The sequence below is a fragment of the Pongo pygmaeus genome, chromosome 22 (assembly GCF_028885625.2).
Source record: "Pongo pygmaeus isolate AG05252 chromosome 22, NHGRI_mPonPyg2-v2.0_pri, whole genome shotgun sequence".
NCBI classification, from domain to species: domain Eukaryota; kingdom Metazoa; phylum Chordata; class Mammalia; order Primates; family Hominidae; genus Pongo; species Pongo pygmaeus.
In genome coordinates this window covers 47,936,130-47,952,064 of record NC_072395.2, presented here as the reverse complement: position 1 = coordinate 47,952,064, position 15,935 = coordinate 47,936,130, and positions in this window count along the sequence as shown.

Genomic DNA, 15,935 nt, shown 5'->3' with positions numbered 1-15,935 from the left:
GCAGTTCCCCCATACTGTTCTTGTGATAGTGAGTGAGTCTCACAAGGTCTGATGGTTTTATAAGGGGTTTTCCTCCCCTTTGCTCTGCATTTTTTTCTCCTGCTACCTTGTGAAGAAGGGCGTATTTGCTCCCCTTCCACCATTATTGTAAGTCTCCTGAGGCCTCCCCAGCCATGCAGAACTGTGAGTCAATTAAACCTCATTCCTTTATAAATTACCCAGTCTTGGGTATTTCTTCATAGCAGAGTGAAAACAAACTAATACACACACACATCTCCCATGACATGGGACAATGGCAGTAATAAGACAGAGCTGGAGACCCAGGCCCACATGGCTGGCATAGATGCTTCTGGTAAGTCATGTGTTTGCAAGTTGGCAATACCCCCTTTGAAGCTTGGAAGCAAAAAGAAAGAAAACAGCAGATGTATATTTTTCTTCATTGTACAAATTTGTGGTTTCACGTCTACACTTTACAAAATATGATTTTCCTTTTTCAGATAAAAAAAGACTAAAAGATCTATAAATCACAGAGGCATCACTGAGTAACATCTTGATGATTTAAGTGTAAATCATAAGAAACATATGGATTCCATTTCATACAAAGAACACACATTGGGAGTGAGTGGGGGAAGCATCTGGCAAATCATGTTTCTGGTTTGGTAGAATTCGCAGAATTGGGAGGTGTGGTTCAGGACATGAGCAGCCCAAATGTCAAGTGTGGGCTGAGTTCATTTCAACCTGATGCCAAGGCAAAGCTGGAGTTTTCATTCACGTTCACATACACCTCACTTAGGTCTTTTTTTCTTTTTTCTTCACATTATAGACTTGGCAAAATTTAAAGATTCCTTCTACTTTGGATTCATATGAGCTCTAGGTCCTGGCATGAGGAAAGTAATCTAATACAAAATGACATAAAGTTTGGGAAAAACGACAATTTGATCTCATGTTCCCTTTAATATGGAAAGGTTGAATAACATTCAATTACAATTCATTCCAATTTTCATCTTCTCAATGAAAGACGAGGGGCTGCTGAAGAGAGGTAAGCAGGGAAGATTCTAGCACCTATGGGTGGGGTGAGGTGGGGAAGGGGTTCTCCTGGAGCTGTGAGCAGCCCTGCAAAGATTCAAGAATGCAGAACAGTTTGCATTGACATGATCGTCTACCTTTCCTCCCTTTTGGTGACTAGCTAATTCACAAGAAGTGCTTAAAAAGAGCAGAACTACTTTGCTCTGGATTAGACATCAAGCATTTGAGAAAGGATGATCACTAAGTCTAACCAGAACTATAGATGGGGAGAAGAGAAGGAAGGCTGGTAGAAAGACAATCAGAGATGCTACGCACGTGTAGGGGTGCCAATTCCATCCCCAGGTAGGATGACAAATTTGAAAGTTTGTTTCTGCCTGTTGATCTACACAGACCCCAGCAGTGATCTGTAAATGGAATGAAGACCATCTGCATTGATTTGCACTCTTAAGTGTATTGTGCTTTCTGCCCCTCTCATGATCCTAACTCTGGCCATTCTCACAGGGATTCTTCAACTGCCCAGGGCCTGACCTCCACCTCCAACAGCAGAGCTGCACAAAATAGCAGAGCTCTCTTCTGAAAAGGCAAGTCTGATCATGCCACTCTCCAGCTCAACAGCCTTTGGTGGCTCCCCAGTGCTCTCAAACTAAGGCCTGACTTCTGCAACATCTCAGAGGAGGCACAGGACAGTCAGCACCCAAGCACAGCTCTCTGGCCACATCTATTCACACCCATAACCTTCACATTCTAACATTCTATTTTCTACCCATCAGGAATTTATTTCAGCTTCTTAAGCTCATGGGGGTTTGTTGTTGTTGTTGTTGTTTTACTTTAGGCTTCCTCTCTGCCTGGGATGCTCTTCCTTCCCCTGCCTCCCCACTTTCTCTGGCTCTCACCTATCTTTCTCCAGATCTGGGGAATTTATCCTGGATTCTTTGGGATGACAATTGAAGTCTTTCTCCATGTTCTTTCAACAGCCTTTACTCACTTAGAGATGCTGTGACCTTCCCTGTGATTTAGTCCAACTGAAGCCTCCTTGCTGACAGAAGCAAGGCGTCCACTCTCACGTCTCCAGCACACATAGCACCATGCTTGGCACTTATTAGGTACTCAGCAACAAGTCTGAATTTAAACCCCATTATGCACTGCAGTGTGCAGGTGTGACAACTTTATGTGTCAGCTTGGCTAGACTACTGTGCGTAGTTGTTTGGTCAAACACCAGTCTAGATGTTGCTGTGAAGAAGGTATTGTATAGATGTAATTAACATTTACAATCAGTAGACTCTAAGTAGATTATCCTCCGTAATATGGGTGGGTGCCAATCTCTTCTAAGATGAAGGCCTTAGGAGAGAAGCCTGAGGATCCCGAAGAGGAAGGAATTCTCCTTTAGACTACACCTTAGGCCCTGCTTGAGTTTCCATCCTGCTGCATTGTAGAATTGGACTCAAGACCGCAACCTCAACTCCCACCTGAATTTACAGACTCGGAGGTGGACCTACAGACTTCAGACCTGCCAGGTCCACAAGAGAGAGTGTTAGTTGTGGGTCTGACAAGTCTATAGATACATAGTCATATATGGCCTAACGAGAGGGATACTTTCCGAGGAATGTGTCATTAGGTGATTTTGTCATCACATTAACACCACAAAGTGTTGTAGATGGCATAGCCTGCGACACACTTAGGCTAGACGATCTATTGCTCCTGGGGGATACTACTGAATACTAGAGGCAATTGCAACACAATGGTAAGTATTTAATCCCAGCGCTTTGGGAGGCCAAGGCGGGCAGATCACGAGGTCAGGAGATCGAGACCATCCTGGCTAACATGGTGAAACCCCGTCTCTATTAAAAATACAAAAAAAAAATTAGCCAGATGTGGTGGCGGGTGCCTATAGTCCCAGCTACTCAGGAGACTGAGGCAGGAGAATCACTTGAACCCGGGAGGCAGAGGTTACAGGTTACAGTGAGCCGAGATCACGCCACTGCACTCCAGCCTGGGCAACAGAGCGAGACTCTGTCTCAAAAAAAAAAAAAAAAAAAAAAAGGGAAAAAAGGGTATACCTGTATAGGGCAATTACTATGAATGGTGCTGGCAGGACTGGCAGTTCCTCTGCGTCAATCAGTGAGTGGTGAGTGAAGGGGAAGGCCTAGGACATTACTGTGCAATACTGTAGACTTTACAAATACTGTGCACTTGGGCTATACTACAGTTATTAAACATATTTGTTTACACCAGCATCACCACAAACACGTGAGCAATGCATTCTGCTATGATGCTACAATGGCTATGGTGTCACCAGATGATAGAAATTTTTCAGCTCCACTGTAATGTTACGGGGCCACTGTCATATATGAGATGCATCATTGACCAAACTGTCATTTCAATGATGCATTGCTATGTGTGTATGTGATTTTCTTATGGTTCTGTTTCTCTGAAGAACTCTAGTGTAGTTAGAAAGGTAACATCACCAATTTCTATTTTGACTCTCTATTCTTTCCATGAAACTCAAAACTCATCCCCTCCAGTTTGGCAATGCCCTCTAGCCCAGAGTAGATGCCCAGCCCCAAGGCTATGCCATGCCAAGACATGGGCTGGGAAAGTGAGGCCCAGGTCTTCAGTGACCTTCTATCTCCAGGCAGGAAGCTGCTGAGGGGGCATTCACCCCACCTGACCCTACATCTTCTTTGCCACACAGGTGAGTGGTCCCATCTGCCAGGCCCCTTTAGGCCTGGATTTCTCTCCCTCAACTACCTTGATGCCCCTCTGGAGCTAACAGATGTCATTCTGCTGTATAAAGAACTAAGAAGCACTCAGACCTGTCTACCTTTGTCATCCAAACAGCCCCGAGTGTAAGCTCTTTCTTTCCAGAGCTTTATCCAGGAAAGAAGGCCCTGCCCAAGGTCTACACCCAGGAGGGCTCAGCAGCGTTTCCCTGGGACACATCAATTCTAAGTTTCCCACTCTCTAATGAGTTGAATAGTGGGCACGAAAAAGATATGTTTGTGTCCTAAGCCCCAGAACCTGTGAATGTGACCTTATTTGGGAAAAGGGTCTTTGCAGTTATCACTATGTTAAGGACCTCTAGATGAGATCATTGTGGATTATCCAGAGGGCCCCTAAATCCAATGACAAGTGTCCTAATAAGCAAGGTAAGAGGAAAAGACACAGACCCAGAGGAGAAGGTCACATGAAGAGGCAGAGATTGGAGTGATGCAGCCACAAGCCAAGGGACACTTGGAGCCACCGGAGCCTGGAAGAGGGAAGAAGCCTTCTCCCCTTGAGCCTTTTAGGAGAGAACAGCTCTGCCAACACCTTGACTTCAGACATCTGGCCTCCAGGACTGTGAGGGAATAAATATCTGTTGTTGTGCGCAACCAAGTTTGTATAATTTGTCACAGTACCTAGAGGAAATGAAGACACCCCCAATTGCCTTCCCTTTTAAGGGATTCTTTAGTAGTCAAGATGAGGCATGGTAGGCTACCCTTACTCATCATAAATTTCCCCTCATCTAACGCCTATGCCAGGGGTCTTTCCTGTTCCCCCTTTGTACTAGGGTCCTGGTACTCAGGATATCAGTAAGAAACTAGCTGATTAAACAGGAGGGGGACGAATATGGAAGGTGAAAAACATTACACCAGGGACATCCCTTTCAAGTGATCTTTCCTGAAAACATTAAGAAAAAGACTATTTTCTCTAAAATTGTCCTGAATTCTCACTTGGAGGGTAGGAACACAGTCCAATAGACACATGACTTGGGACTTCATCACAAATGCTGCTTTTTAAAAGACGGAAGTCAATCCATGCCCATTCTTCCATTTGCTTTTGTAAGCATACAACCATCTTTGCTAGATTTCCCTAATGTGGGAATTCAACTCTCTGTGACCAAAAGAATTCCCATTCACTAGGAAATGATTTCTGGAGTGAAACTTCTTTGGCCCAGCAGTGGTTCCTGACTATTACTTGTCATCACTATGCATCTGAGACTCTGACTTCTCTCTCAGTTCCATAGGTTTTCCTGGATGCCTTTTCCCAATAACAGGGAAACTGCCAGACCTTGAAAATCTCCAAGGCTCTGCATGCTATGCTGACCCCAGAGCCTTTCTGCTGAGTAAAGTTATAAATTACATGTCACTGTCATCGTACAATGATTCTGTCCTGGCTTTGCCGTCATGCAACCCTGGGTTCAAATTCTATCTTTGTTTTAATGGCTGTGTGCCTTGTAGCAAATTATTTAAACTCTTGGAGCCTAAATTTCTTTCTCTTTACCTAAAGTAAAAGAGTTATGATATGAAAAGGAATTAGTACTAATTGTGTCATCTTTTCTCTAAGATTTTTTACTTGTTCCTAAACTGATTCTTTACCAACCATACTAGAATATAAGGTAGCTATTAACCATAGTGCTCTATACGAATGCTTAATAATATGGAAAAGGTCTGTGTGGTATTACTACATGGAAAAAGGATATTAAGCAGTATGTGCAATATGATTTAAATTTATATCTAAAAAAAGAAAGAATCTATAGAAATTATTGCATAAAAACTTATAGAGGAATAGAAGACGTACACTGAAACAAATAGTGGTCATCTCTAATTGGTGGTATTTTATGTGTTGTAAATGTGTCTTTTTCCTTGTATTTTTCAAATTTGCTGTGTTATACTTAGAAAAAAAAAATCCTGAATCTAAAATAAAAGTTAAAAAAAGAAAGAAAAACATATTTGGTGCAACTTTGGATAAGTCACTTAGCCTGTGTGCTTATTAGAAAATAAGAGCTTTTCTACATATGGCTAGCCTATGCAGCAATAAAAAATGATGAGTTCATGTCCTTTGTAGGGACATGGATGAAATTGGAAATCATCATTCTCAGTAAACTATCGCAAGAACAAAAAAACCAAACACTGCATATTCTCACTCATAGGTGGGAATTGAACAATGAGAACACGTGGACACAGGAAGGGGAACATCACACTTAGGGGACTGTTGTGGGGTGGGGGGAGGGGGGAGGGATAGCATTGGGAGATATACCTAATGCTAGATGACGAGTTGGTGGGTGCAGCGCACCAGCATGGCACATGTATACATATGTAACTTACCTGCACGTTGCGCACATGTACCATAGAGCCTAAAGTATAATAATAATAATAATAATAATAATAATAAAAAGAAAAAAAAGAAAATAAGAGCTTTTCACTATCAAAGGACTATATATATGTGTGTGTGTGTGTGTGTGTGTGTGTGTGTGTGTGTGTGAGATTGGACTAAAAGGGAAGTTTTAGCAACAAGTAAAAGTTCAATTGCTCTAAGAATGCTTTTTGCTGTGTACCTGTGAGGGGGTGCATATGTGTAGCTGCGACTACTAATCTACTAATGCAGTCAGGCGTGGACTTCATGGGCATGGACCTTGCAAGGGCCTGCAGCTCTCTTGCACTCAAAAGGGCCTTGAGCTTGGTTCAATGTGTTTTGGCCACCATCTTGAAATTCTCAATAAGTTTTGGACCAGGAACCCACATCTTTATTCTATACAAAACCTCAAAAATGATATAGCTTGTCCTGAGTGTAGGTGACTGTGTGCATGTGCGAGTGTATGAGGTCTTGTGTATATTTTAAGAAATTGAATACAGTGAGAATGATGGATGCTAGATGAGGGAAGGAAGTGTGTGCAAACATGGCCAAGCCCAGAAGAAGCTAAGGCAGAAATGAAGTCAGAGTCTACTGGGAACTGACCAAGTGGGAATGGTAGTTGATTTCCTTTCGAAATATATCATAAATATATATACTTAAACATATCTTATATATAATTTTTGAAATATATAATTTACTAATTCTACAGATTAAACTGAGCTCTGTTTAAGGGGCTTTCTCCTCTTTCTCCTTGGTTCATATTAAACATTTGAGAATTTGTTCTCACTTTAGATAAGATTCTAACTGAAATGGAAGAAAGCTCTATGAAAATAAAAAGGCTTCTTCTAAATGAATCAGTTGACTCTGAGGGAAAAGTATTATCTAGAAAGACACAGAGTTAAATTGTCCATAGGATCCATTTCTGCCACTGAAGTCCTTAACATGATCTATTAACCTGGAGATAAAAGATATCTTAGGGATTTGTGTAAGACTTGGCCGGATGCCCCCAGCTTTGCTCATCCTGACACTGAAGGCTAAGGTAATGAGGCAGGATGATAGAGGATGGGTGATCGTGGTTGGCTGCAGGGACTTCATTTCAGTGACTGTGATTGCCTATTTTGAAGTTGTATTTACCATACTGTCTGGGACTTCGGGGTGATGTCATCTTATCTCTGGGAGGAAGCTGGTTGCTGCCTGTTTCTAAATTAATCAGTTCCTTTCTTAGAGAAGTACCAGATTTTACACCAAGTAATTGAAAAGCCAAACATTTGAAATCAGGGTCACCACCCAAGAATTACTCAATCTCTTTTGGACCAAAGAATTCCTTTCTTATGTGTTCTTTTATAAGTGCTACAGATTTATTTTTTAATCATAGTAGCTAATTTTTAATTATGGAAAAATAATATGAAACATAGAAAAATTTTTGACACCCCTGTGTTTGTCTTTTTCAAACTGCCTCAGCATTCCAGGAGCTATTTTAAATATTGGATACAATGTGCTCTATTATTTGACATTTACATCCTTTGTTACTTTTAGAAATTGGGCACATCCAAGCTCACAGCTAAAAATGGGAATTTACAAAAATAACGGGTAGGTGTGTTGGTTATTTAATGGTCAACTTTGCTCCTTCCTCCCTACAGAAAAGATGCCCATGTCTATATTAGGCAGATAAACTTTAAATGTTATAACTTTTATTCAAATTTCATACTTACAAATGCTAATTTCATGCCCTGGCATGGTGCAGAGGTTAAAAATCTTTTCTCCCTTGTAGGTGAAATGTATCAACCAATTATCCTTCTTATCATGAAGAGTTCAGTAACTCCAAATTTCGAAATTTAAGAACCTTAGGATAGATCACTAATTTTCTTTAGCTAAAAAGTATAAAATAAGCACAGTGTGTTTATCTAGGACAGTGGTTTTTTCACTACAAATACAGTTATAATTTTCTTAAAACTAGATATGAGTATGTTCTAAAAGGTTACACTCAAAAATCAAAATGGTTTTTTTGATCTGTTGGTAGAGGTGATTTCTTTTATTTTGATTTTCCTTGCTATGTTACCAAGTTCCATATGCTCAAAATGGCTGAGACATTGCTCTTATTTTCTGGATTTTTTTAAAGGCTCAAGCAGTCAGATTCCACAACATTTTGTACTCTTTAAGAAGACTGGAAAATGCAAAGTGCCATTTAGCCAGTTTGCACACATTCCAAAAAATGAACCAGGTAAATTTCCTGGTATAGTTCCCAGTGTATTAGACTTTCTATTGCTGCTGTAACAAATAACCACAAACTTAGTGGCTTAAAACAAAACAAATTTATTCTCTTACAGTTCTGCAGATTAGAAATTTGACATGAATCTCCTGGGGCTAAAGTCAAGGGGTCAGCAGGGCTGCATTCCTTTCCAGAGACTCTGAGGCAGAATCCATTTTCTTGTTTTTTTCAGCTTCTAGAAACTGCATTATTTGGCTTGTGGACTCCTCCTCCATCTTCAAAGCCAGCAAAGGGTGGTTGAGTCTTTCTCATGTCATGCCGCTCTGATACTGATGCTTCTGTCTCTCGAGTCGACTTTTAAGGATGCTTGTGATCACATTGGGCCCATCCAGAGAGTCCAAGCCAATCTCCCCATTTCAAGGTTCTTATCACATCCATGAAGCTCTTTTGCCATGCAAGGCTACTTACTCACAGAATGGCCACTGATGGTCACCAACCAGTTTAAGTCTTCCTTCTTCCAATACTTTGTATGAGTTTGACCTCAGTCCATCCAATTCAGAACTTGACTGTAAGTTATTAGTTCTAATTTACCATATAGCTACTATTTTATTGAGCTTTGGGAATGTTAAGGATGTATTTGATCTCTTCACTGTATCGCTAGTTCACATGAGACAAATGGACTGTCAGTCTTTGCCCATAACTTCAGTGCCCAGCGGGGGAGTCCCAGGGATCCTCTCCAAGCCCTTCTGTGCCATGTTAATGAGGAGCCAAGAAGGGAGGCTCATTCCTTTCTGCTCTGCTTAAAAAGCATCCGTTAGATCTCTGCCTATTTTAATAAGAAAACAAATAAAAGGAAATTCTCTCATTTCACTTTTAAAAGTTCTTGAATCTATTTGAGAAGTGAAAGTCTCTTCTCTCCTCCAATATTCAAACTAATTCCTTGAAAGGTGATGGTTGGAGATCAGGAAAATTGTTTTCTACCCTCTGAGGGTCTTAACCCTCATCTATAAACAGGTCTGCACTGAAAACCACAGAGAGAGAGATGTCCACAAGTGAGCAAAATCATCCCATGGTTTAGGCTAGATAAACCTCACCAAAAAGGTGGCCTTTCAAAAGTGATGCTACATTTGTAAAACAAAGATCTGAGTTCTGTAGCTGTCCAAAGAACCCCATCAAAAGAAGGAATTAGGCATGTATCTACTGTCTGTGTTTCTCCCCCAACAGGTCAACCCTTCTTCCCTACCTAATCCCCTCGCTTTTCTCTGCACAACCATTAGAAGCTTATAATAGAAATAGTTTTGTCTGTATGTAGTGGAAAACACCAGTTTAAACAGGATGTTGGAGATCACAACAGCTGACCCAGAACACAGGCCAGAGCAGACATGAAAGCACGAGCGTTTCATTCACAAAGGTTTTCTGGGACCAGCTCTTTCTCAGCCTAAACAGAGTCACGCACAGGCCGGCCCTGACGCTCTCACACTGCTTCCAGAGTGGAGGCGATTGCTTTGAAAGCTCTGCAGAGCTGCAGTCTCCGTGGATGGCAGCCATGAGCAGGACTGGGAGCAATTAGGAGTTGAAGGGCTTGTTCCTCTCCAGAGCGAGCCCTTCTGCCAGCGACTCCCCTTGAAGAGCATGAGGGAGGGAGCACAGGCGTCCCACGCCTACTTGTTTTCTTTGCTTTCAGTGGGACAGTTTCAACTGATTTTGATTACCCTGGCGCCAAATAAATGAAAACATTTCATAGACATATAATCATCCATCACTGTGAAGAAAGGAAAAATGTTTCATGTTCAGTGTGTTTATAAATATACTTAATGAAAAAAGGACAGTGCTGTCTTTCCTACCACCACACTGTTGCTGCTGCTGTTGGCCAGATAGTCCTGCTTTCGGATCACCCCGGATCCCCCGCCAACCTGGCCTCAGCCATTCTGCTGATAGCCTGATGGCGCCCAAGTCGGTCAAGAGGAAAGGCCTGCCCCTCTAAGACCACCTTCTAATCTCTAGCCCCTTTCCTAAGCAAGATGAGACAGCATGCAGAGCCAGGGAAAAGGTATGTGGCTTGCAAATTAGAAAAGCAAAAGCCAACCATTTTTTCCAGCTGACTTAAGGCAAGGCAAGTGAGACAGCACCATTTCAAAGGATTAACAGTTGCACGTGCAGAATCAGCACAATCCTCACCTGGAGTTTTAGTTGTTATGTTTTTATTCATATATATATATATACACACACAGAGAGAGAGAGAGAATTCTAGTCATATATATGAATTTATGAATATATAGGAATTTTATTCATATATATATATAGAGAGAGAGAGTCTCACTGTCTCACCCAGGTAGAGTGCAGCTGGTGTAATCAGCTCACTGCAGTCTCCACCTCCTGGGCGCAAACAGTCCTCCTGCCTTAGCCTCCCAACTACCTAGGACCACAGGTACACACCATCATGCCAAGCTAAATTTTAAATGTTTTTGTAGAGGTGGGGGGCTCACTTTATTGCCCAGATTGGTCTCCAACTCCTGGCTCAAGCAATTTTCCCTCCTTGATTTCCCAAAGTATTGGGATTACAGGTATGAGTCTGTATCCCAATGTACATGCACCTGGTCACGGTTTGGTTTTAAATGAATGCCACACTGAGTTTCATACAGCATGTGGATTCTTAGCACCAAGAAAGACCTATACTGTTGGTCTGAGTATCCCATTTGTGTACATACAATGTGCAATGGCATTGAAGGTAATTTTGAGTTTAGGATTTATACTTGCAGTGATAAATCTTTTGAAGAATAAAATCTGAAGCAACAAATTCTCTCTGATGTCCTTCTTGTCCTGGCTAGGTCTTTTAATTTTAAATCCCACATGTTCGTGGGCATAGTAAATGCCCACAGATCTGTCTCAGAGGCATCAGTTGATGACTAATAGTATACATGGTCAAACAATGTGGGCTATCTCCTACACATATTTAATTATTTGGGTCTCTTTTTTCCTAAATGTCATTTCTCACAATGTGTTAAATATTTGCATTCACATTTGACTCATAAGCAGAGCCAGACCACTGGGGTTTGCAAGAAACTCTTTACAAGCCTTTTATGCAAAAGACATCTCCATTTTAATCACAGAGCACCACAAGAGTGGGAAAATGCGTCCATTCGAGTACTCCAAATTGCGCTCTTTTCAATGTCATAGGAGCCTATTTCTCACTTCCACAGGGCAGGGAAAGCAGCCCAGGCAGCAGTAAAGGGGGAAGGCCCCAAAGCACTGTGATGTCACGAAACCTGGAACGGGAGAACCTGGGACTATATTTACTTTAAGAGCTTGTTAATTCTTCAAGCAGAAATAAATGCAGAAATCCAGATTTTCAGTATGCCACCTTCCTCTGGTATGGAAGTCACCTAGAGCAGGAATAAATGTCTGTTCTTTCAGAAGGTGGTGTCACAGCAGCACATTTAAAACCTCTTCATATTTACAACAGGCTCCCGTGATGTCTTGCAGCCCTGCACCACTATGTACAATCTTCTCTGACTCTCAGGATGCAATTTTCAGACCCAATCTCAGAGTGGAGTGAAAGAAATGTTGTTTATTGGGATTTACACATTCTCTGCGGACGCTGTTCAGAATCTGTCAAATTAGTGGAATTGCAGGCAGGCTCCCCAGCCTCAAATGAAATAACAGCAGTGATAGTTCACAGATGCTTTTTTATAATTTACAAAGCAATTCAATGTGCATTGTCCCATTGAATTCTCATGACCGTCCTAGGGAGGTGAGAAGTTGTGATTAAGGACATGACATGACTGCTTCATGGTCAAGCAGCCGTGAAAACACTGGGAACTCTAAGCCAACCAATGCCAGCCCCTCCCACTTTCCCCTCCACAACACCACTTCTCGTGCCTACGGTAAGGAAATGAGGGATAATCTAAGGCCACCCGGTGAGGTTTGGTCGTCGTTATTTATTTATTCTACTTGTGGCAGGTTGATTCCAAAATTAACCCCAACTCTTCAGCCCTCCTTGTACACACACCCTTTGTAATGTGACTTTGAATCTCTTCCAGTTAAGAGACAAAGTCTATTTCCCACCCTTTGAATCAGGGCTGGCCTTATGACTTGCTTTGGCCAATAGGATGTAGTTGATACAGCAATGTGCCAGTTCCAAGCTTTAAGACCTGCAGAGGCTGTACACATTTCTGCTTACTTTCTCTGTCACTTCCATGTGAACCTGACTGTGCTAGCATCCTGGAGGATGAGAGACCACATGGAGGTTAGTCCAGGTGTCCCAGCTCAGGCTGTCCTAAGCTAGCTGGCCCCAACATGTGAGAGAGCCCAGCCAATATCAACAGAACTGCTCACCCACCTTCAGCTGACCACAGATGCGTGAGTGAGCTCTGCTGAGACCAGAAAATTTGCCCAGCTGAGGCATAAGATGTGAACAATGATAAACATTCGTTGTTGAATGCACGTAGGTTTTTGGCATGTTTGTTCTGCAGCATGATTGTAGCAATAGATAACTGATACACCACTTCAACAAAAACGTGATGGGCTCCTACAGCTTTCCAATTTTGAAAGGTACCAGAGCAATGAATTAGATATCCCCTTTAACCTCCAAATTTTACAGTCCGTCAGGGAAGCTAAGACTATAGCTATATAGTCTAGGGTGGCACACGATATTAATTTAATGAGTGATAAAAAGTGCTCAGAGTATTTTGAGAAAGGAAAGATTTATTGATCATTTTGAATTATGGCACAATCTAGAACTGCTAACTCACACCCTCTCTCATTGAATAAAATCTAAAATAACTTAACTGTATTCTGACTTTTATAAAGACATGAACAAAAGTAGGCCTGGACATGGTCAACTTATATTATCCCTCAACAATAATTTTAAATCTCCAAAAGAAATGTATGCCCCCTTTGTAGTAAAATTGAACACCTTATAAACAATGTAAATCGTGGAGAAAGAAAGACAAGAAAATTTGGAAGCCACCTCCTACAAACCCTCTGAACTTTAGAGAAAATATTTCTATTAATCTGAAGCAAATGATCCTTGTGTTCATCTACAAAGCATGTGAAATTTGAATTCCTATTGAAACAAATCTCTTCTTTCCTATCTTAATTGACTCTTGGATTAAGAATAAAAACAAAAAGGAAAGGTGAAGAATAGCTTGGACACTATTAGGCCGTGGTGACTTGTGCAAAATTTGGAGCTAGCCTGCCTAAGTTTGAAGCCATAGCTCCCACACTTTCTATCTATGTGGACTGGGAAATTATCTACCTTCTTTTTGAGACAGAGTCTCATTCTGTCACCCAGGCTGGAGTGCAGTGGTGCAATCTCAGCTCACTACAACATCCGCCTTCCTGGGTTCAAGCCAATTCTCCTATCTCAGCCTCTCGAGTAGCTAGGATTACAGGCATGTGCCACCACACCTGGCTGATTTTTGTATTTTTAGTAGAGACAGGATTTCACCATGTTGGCCAGGATGGTCTCAAACTCCTGACCTCAGGTGATCCACCCTCCTCAGCCTCCCAAAGTGCTGGGATTACAGGCATTAGCCACTGCACCCGGCCTATCTAGCCTCTTTATGCTATGGTTTTCTCATCTGCAATGAGAATGAAGATGAAAAAGGGGTTATGAAGATTAAATCAGGTAATCCATGTAAGGTGCTTAGCAAGAGAGTCAATCTATGGCAGCTAATATATAACTAGCAAACTCAATGCATTTCATAGTTGAAGACATCAACATTAAATATTTTTCTGTCTTTTATTAATTTTTAATTTTCTTTTTTAAAACAACAGTATTTTATAAGTTATCAAAGATGGTTAATTTGACAATTAAAATAAATAAGATTATTATTTTCCTTTTCTGTTCATGTAAAAAATCTTTCCAAGTGAAAATATGATCACTAGGGGAAGAGAAAACATTTCCTGTTATTATTATTATTTTATATCTGTTTTAAATACTATTCTCTTACTTTGGTTGAAATGAAACACTTCATTTGTCCATGTCTACAAGAAATATTGGGTTTATTTGTTTAAGAGCTTAGATCTACTAAAAGATTTGAGAACTTATTAAAAGAGGAGTCATTTGGCAATTAATAAGATATGTAATATACCCAAGATGCTGGAAAAAGTGATAATGTGCTCAAAGTTAAGTAAATTTTACTCCCTTATCCCAGACCCCAGTGCATATAAAATCCCAAGCATGAGTGAATGACAAGGGGGAAAATAACAGAAGACTGAAGTTATTATCTAGAAAATTCTGGCCAGAAATGGACATAAATCAAAAATATATTTACAGTGTTTATCATCTGTATATTTTTTGAGAAAATAAAAAAATTACAGAGAAAACTCACCAACAAAGTCACAGGGTGTCAAAATCTGGAGAGATTTGCTTAAGCTAGATATCTGCCCCAAAGAGAAAAAAACTACTGAGGTTTAAATAGCCAAATAAGGGGCAACTAACATTATGAAGATAGTGAGGACAGTCAATGAGAGATTAATTTAAATAAACACACATGTTTAGCCTGAAAAGTCAAGGTGCAAAAGATCTGATTTACATTTTAACCCTTATGAAGACTACAAATTAGAGTGACCACTAAGTCAATACCAACTCATAAAATATTGGTAGCTAGGGGGAAGGGCTTGAAGTTTCAACAGAGTGGTACAAGTAGGACACAATTTTACTTTGCCCAGCAAATAAGTGTCTAGAACTTTATGTGTCCTAAAACAGATTTTTGCACTCTTCATAAACACGCTGAGGACAGGAACCCTGTTTTACGCATTTCTGAACCACTTACCTGCTTCCCTCAGAACCAAAACCCAAGTCCAATATAAACTAGTTACTAACAGAAGGTCTGTTAAATAAGTGAATAAGTAAAATGATGGTGAACTTAGATGAATTCATGGGTAATGGATCCATAGTAATTTACTGAGGAAACAAAAATTATTTGGGATGTAAGCCTTCCTTTTTTTTTTTTTTTCTGAGACAGACTCTCATTCTGTCACCCAGGCTGGAGTGCAGTGGTGCTATCTCAGCTCACTGCAACCTCCGCCTCCCGGGTTCAAGCAATCCTCCTGCCTCAGCCTGCTGAGTGGCTAGGATTACAGGTGTGCGCCACCACCCCCAGCTAATTTTTGTATTTTTAGTAGAGACAGGGTTTCACCATGTTGGCCAGGCTGATCTTGAACTCCTGAACTCGTGATCCGCCCACCTCGGCCTCCCAAAGTGCTGGGATTACAGGCGTGAGCCACCGCACCTGGCCAAGCCTTACTTTTTAATACATGAACATCTACTCTTCCTGTAAGAATCAACCAACTAACAAAAAGGCAATCCTGGCATCAAATAAAGATGAAACAATGGGTTAGGTGGGCATTGGTTAGAGTCAATGTATCAGTCAGGATGGGCTAGATTAAGGCCACAAACTACACAAACTACCCAATCTCAGTAGTTTATAATCACAGAGATTGATGTCTTCCTCAGTTGATTGATTGACGGCTTCAGGTGAGTGGTGTCAAGACCTTGATAGTCTCATGACAGGAAGATAAGCAAAAGATACAGAAGGTACGATGGCGAGTCACAGTGGGGCACAGAGAATATTTTGAA